This window comes from Cucumis melo, chromosome 5 (assembly GCF_025177605.1).
Source record: "Cucumis melo cultivar AY chromosome 5, USDA_Cmelo_AY_1.0, whole genome shotgun sequence".
NCBI classification, from domain to species: domain Eukaryota; kingdom Viridiplantae; phylum Streptophyta; class Magnoliopsida; order Cucurbitales; family Cucurbitaceae; genus Cucumis; species Cucumis melo.
The window spans coordinates 20,814,995-20,821,014 of record NC_066861.1 but is presented as its reverse complement, the minus strand read 5'-3'; the positions used below and the strand labels follow the sequence as shown (position 1 = coordinate 20,821,014).

Sequence of the window (6,020 nt, the reverse complement as noted above, 5' to 3'; positions counted from 1 at the left end):
ACTCTTTCATACACACCAACAAAGATTAAACATATATTTTTTACAAAGATTCAACATATATTTTTCTTTCTTTTAACTCTTTTAAGAGTAATTGACTGAAAGAAGAATGTTCTTAGTTTTGTAGCTTTGAGATCAACCATTCAATGGAGAGTGGTTTGAGTTATACAATGTTTTAATTGGGTTGTTGTATCATGGGGAGGGCTTGAATTTCCTTGAAGAGAGCAAACTATATGTATCTCAACCTAATTGATTGGTACTTGTTTTCTTCATTTTCCTTTGTTATTTGTAATTTTCTATCATTTTTAAGGAGATTCAAAGATGCATGGGGTCTACTGTTGAGAAGCCAAATGAAAATTTCGTAGATCTCAACAAGCTCTTTAAATTTAAGGGAGCCCAACTTAAAAAATGGAAAGGGAAAATGTTAACCTTCTCAAAGTGATGTATGTCCTCTCAGGAAATAGCCCAAGAAGGATTGATACTAAAAGTATGAATGTTGAATAGTTCATGGAACACCAAGGAAAAATTGATAAATATGAAAAAGATGAGTACAAATGTCGGTATTATCTTTTAAATTATCTCGCTGATTGTTTTATGATCATTATGATACTATTTTCACATCTACAAGAAAATATGGAAAGCCTTGCGAAATAAATATGATACTAAAGGAGTTGCAACGAAAAAGTATGTTGCACATCGCTTCTTTTGCTTTCAAATGGTGGATGAAAAAATCGTGATAGAGCAAGCTCAAGACATTCAAATGATAGTGGTTGAAGTAACATCTAAAGAAATTAAGGAATTAAGATTGGAGACAATCTTATTGTTGCAGACATAATTGATAAACTTCCACTGTCATGGAAAAAATTTCAAAAAATATGTCATAAGCAAAAGGAAATTTCTCTAGATGTATTAATTACTATCATTCGTGTGGAGGAAGAGTAGGAAAGAGGACAAGATGCTTTGATCCAAGCTGACAATAAAAGTCTCACGAAAGTAAACCAAATTTCTTCTAGTGATAATTTATCTAATAGTCATATTCCTAAAAATAGTCATTTAAAGCCAAAGTAGAATCTTATGAAAAAGAATATAATAAATCTCACAATTCTAATAAGAGAAATCCAAACCAAGTGAATAAGAACGAAGCAAATGCTCTCAACACTTCAAACAATTTGTTTTGCTTGTGACAAAAGTGGGTATATTAATCGAATTTGCAGACTTCCTAAACAAAGATTTGTGCCACAAGCCAATATTATCGAGGATCCATTTGTGGTTATGATAGACGATATATCTACGATTCCAAGTTTTGAAGGATGGTGGGTTGATGTCGGAGCCATTAGACATGTCTTCTATGACAAAAATTGGTTCAAAATTTCTCCTTTTGAGGAGCCTGAAACTAGAATGCTCGGTGATTCTCATATCATCCAAATTTTAAGAATTAGTGAGGTTGAATAGAAGGGTTATGATTTTGAAAGATGTATTTTACACACCCTCCATGGTGTGATTTTAAATATATATGGCAAACTTTCTGTACATAAAATTTAAATTTAATTAAAACATACATCAAATGCATAATTTAATTAAAAATAAATAAAATGGACTAATTTTGGTTCTTATAAAAAACTAATTTATTACAATAATATATATTTAGTGTAGTACAGCCTAGATTCAAATGGATGACTTTAGATAATTTGCGAGCCCTTGGAAAAAAATTAAACAGCCACCAAATTCAATCAATTACAATAATTATTACAAACCACATGCTTAATTTTGTTTGCCAAAACCATAATGTATCTATTTGGTTGAGTCCATAATTTATCTAATAAATTGACACTCACCATATGCAATTAAATAAAATTAAGCATGCTCTGATATCACATGATGGAATACATAAACATACGCAGCAAAATTAGGATCTAAATTACTTTAATTGTATCTAAGCCATTTAGAAATTAACATGCTATCACAATCTAGTAAAATGAAATTATGGTAAATGGAAACATACCTTTGAAGCTTTCCAATTCTTGTAATCTCCTCATGAACACAAATCCAGGACAACCACTAATTTTGACCCGCTATCCTCTAGACTCAGAACGGGTCGATTGTGGGACCCGGTGAGTATAAGATTGAAAGGAGAAAAAGTAATAGAAATCGAAGGAAGAACCAACTTTTGGTGAGCGAGGGACGCTGAAGATTTTTGTGAAAAATTAGTGAACTAGGTGTCATCACTATGACTTTCCATGTATCCCATTAGTGGGATTACCCAACTTTTCCTACTAACTTAAATCAAGGGTATTTTAGTATTTTCATTTTTTAATCAAAGTCACAAACCAAAAATCAATTTTTTTAACTTTTTACCATTTTGCTCTCATCGACTAATCTCAACCTTATGAGCATGAATCCACGTTTATTTTCTCAAAATTCAAATTACATTTAAATTTGTCGCGGGTCAAATTTTGACTTTGACTTTTTACAACTTTGACCATTTCTATCAATTATAAGCTTTCGAATATGAATTCATTTCATATTCTTGATATTTAAATCAAGTGTGATTTAAATATAAAAGTTTTATCTATAAACCAATTGTTATATCATATATATACTTGTCAATTTTTCTCTCTTTTCCTAATTGGATCTATTTAAACTAAATCAACATATTATTCTTAGTCTATTCCATATGAGCTAGCAAAGAAACCTAATAGATCTTATAGATTATGGACTCTAATTATCAGAAATTAACTGGCTAAACTCTTTAGACCGAGTTAATCAACATTTGTTAACTAATGAGTCATTCTCCTAAAGTCTTGTAATTGCACTCCCCTCACTATATATATATATATATATATTTGTGTCTATCTGATATAACCATGATTGGTAAGCTAATCATTCATAAGTTGTTTGTAACCTCAATTGGGTATAAGTATCGTTTTACCCTTAAGATTCATCTTACTTCTTAAGTCCTACTAATTCACTATTGAGTAATTGGTTTAAGATCCAACCAATAAACTAAATCCCTCTCGGGCCAATAAGAGGGCGAAGTCCCATGTTCAAGACTTGGATTCAATCCTTAAGAGAACAACTTATCTACTAACCTTATGATGAGATTAATTGAAATTTCACCTTACACCCTATGTTCCTAGCTATCTACCTAGCCCGTTTTTATCTCTAAAATGAGAGGTTTATTGGGCCAACGTTGTTGAGTTGCCATCACCTATGCAGATCTAATGAAAATCCCATATGAACAGAAGTTCATAGCTAGCTTAAGATTAAGATTAAGTTTAAGTTACCTAGGTAATCAATAATCGAAATAATCAATTTTACACAGTCAACGATATTATAACATAAAATGACTATTTTATAGTTTTAGCCTTATGTAAACTCTTTACAAATTATGTCTCTAACTTTCATGTCTTCACATTAACGATTCAGGATCATATCATTTGTACTAACCACAAAGTGAGTCGCATCTATAGTGTCTACAAAATAAGACGTTCAACCTTATCCATATACTATTATATCGTTTAGGCTATATACTCGAACTCAATCCACATTTATGTCTTTATATAAAGTTTATGTTTACTCAAGATAGACTTGAGACCTTAGTTTATTTGATTTAAGATCATAGTATCCAATTTTACTAATAATTTATCAATAACAACTTTATTAAATAGAATATGATTTTAATTACCAACTAAACTACAAGTTTTAGAACATAAATTTGTAATCCAATAAACCTTGAAAGTAAAATGATTTTGAACTTAAAATATACTACAATAAAATCATAAATGAAATCAACTTATATCATATTTGTGAAGAAATTGAGTAAAATGGAACAAAACCAACATAACATATAAAAGAGTGATGGTGAAGAATTCATAAGCATAACCGACATTGACGAAAACACGTAGAAGAAACCACATAGTAGAATTGGCGGAAATTGAAGGAAAAAAAATAGTAGAGGGAGAGAATACTTACCGTGTAGCTCATAAGGGTACAAAACTGAAAGAAGTGGAGAATATAAAAAAATTGCCCATAAATTCATTTCAGCGTTTAAGGGTATTTTAGGAATAAACATAAAACAAATGACACTATTGACAAAAAAAAATTGCTATATTTGTCATTTGTTATATATTTGACTTATTCTTCATTAATATTCCTTAGTTGTAGATTATCATTAGTCTCAATATTATATGTATGTAATTGTTAGCAAAGTTGAGATGGCCGAGTTGGTCTAAGGCGCCAGATTAAGGTTCTGGTCCGAAAGGGCGTGGGTTCAAATCCCACTCTCAACAATAATTTTATTTTCGTTCATGCACCCATATCTTCCTTTCTCAAGCTCATAGAGGTTAAGCACACCTGCAACATCAACCAAATTCAATACCCTATTTAGTTCTCTTGCAAAATGAACTTCTAGATTGTTACTATGATGGAAGTAGAAACTTTTATTATCTTTTTCTTTATTTCTTTTAATCATTTTATTACTGTGTTTGTTGTATACGTGAATAGTTGTGTTACTTTTATTATCTTTTTCTTTATTTCTTTTAATCCTTTTATTATTGTTGTGTTGTATATGTAAATAGTTGTGTTGAGATACTATGTTATGTGATAAAGTGTATGCGTTGATAGTTGTGTTTTACAAGCTTTTCTAGTCTATTCCCGACGCAAATTAAAGTAGGTCCTGGAGAGTTCCATAGGGAAAAAATTGTTGATGATTTTGAATTTAAGTCTTACTCTCTTTGTTAAATAAATAATACTTAAAGATGTGAGATTTGTTATAACTTACTCTAAACTATTCAGCCCAAGTGGTATGCAGTCGATGAGTTGAAAGTGCTCTAAGGCTTTAAGGCGTTGATTACAAGTATGCAACTATTAGCGGACACGGGGGCCCCACATGAACCCACCCCAAACGAGAAAGGGAATCCTTAAATACACTGGAAATGGAGGAGGGAGTAGGGATTACTTTTTTCCCATTGACAATTTGGGGTCGAGGACGAGAATGGCCATGACCCCTATTCCTCATCCTCAGCCCCACCTATTTTCCCGCCCAGCCAGGAAAGAAATATGTTGTATATTTGTATGTATGTTTCTATATTTATATTTATTTATTAAAAAAACAAAAGCAAAAAATATTTTCCTAGGGGAATCCACACCCTGTTCCCTGCGAGAAAATTTGTGGGGATGAGGAATGGGATAGGGGCCAAGGATAGGGACGGAGAGTGGCATCCTTGTCCCTGCCCCGCCTCGCCCCATGGACATCTTTGTATGCGGCAAAGCAAGGTCAAAAAGTTTTCTCAAATCCATTAACAAACTTAGATTCATTCATACATCCACATACTAAATAAGGTAGACATTCTCTTAACACCGACATATCACAAATACTCTATTTCTAGATGCATATGATGTAATGAAATGTGATAGCGGTGTACTCTTGTTTCTAAGTTGATTCCTATCTTTGTTTGACTTGGTCTTCGTTTACTCTTTTGAGTAGTTAACTACCTTCACTTGAATCAACCTTTCGACGTGTTTAAGTATGACATCATCACATAAGTTAAACAAACTAAACAAACTAGGCACATCATCACAATTCTCATTCTACTGGCCAGACCCCTTTAGATATTTAGCTACTCATGCAATCAATGAAGATGAAAGACATAAATGAAATGAGAATTGAACTAATCGTATATTGATAAAATGAATTTGTTTCAAAAGCACATATAAAAAATATATCACCCAAAAAATTTAAGGTAATTTTGTTGCTTAATTTATCTTAAATAATTTATGATTAGATTATTATGAGTGTTAGATTAATTGGAATTGGAAGTTAAGGAATTTATTTGGGTAATGTGTTGGATTAATTAAATTATATATATATATATATTACCTTAAAAATTTTGGATGTTACATTTAATTAAAGATTTTGAAATTTGGTGGAGAATGTCATTAATCATTAATCATGTAGTTTTGGTTATATAATTAATGAGTAGAAAATTGATGATTATATATTGAAATATAATTATTGGTAAAAG

The 6,020-nt window shown here is 31.1% G+C and overlaps 1 non-coding gene across 1 annotated transcript; it reads left to right on the top strand.

Annotated features, from left to right (window-relative positions):
- The first annotated feature begins 4,205 nt into the window (after positions 1–4,205).
- On the top strand, positions 4,206–4,286 carry TRNAL-AAG (transfer RNA leucine (anticodon AAG)). The gene has a single exon. It is a non-coding gene; the product is annotated as a tRNA-Leu (tRNA).
- Positions 4,287–6,020: the final 1,734 nt, after the last annotated feature.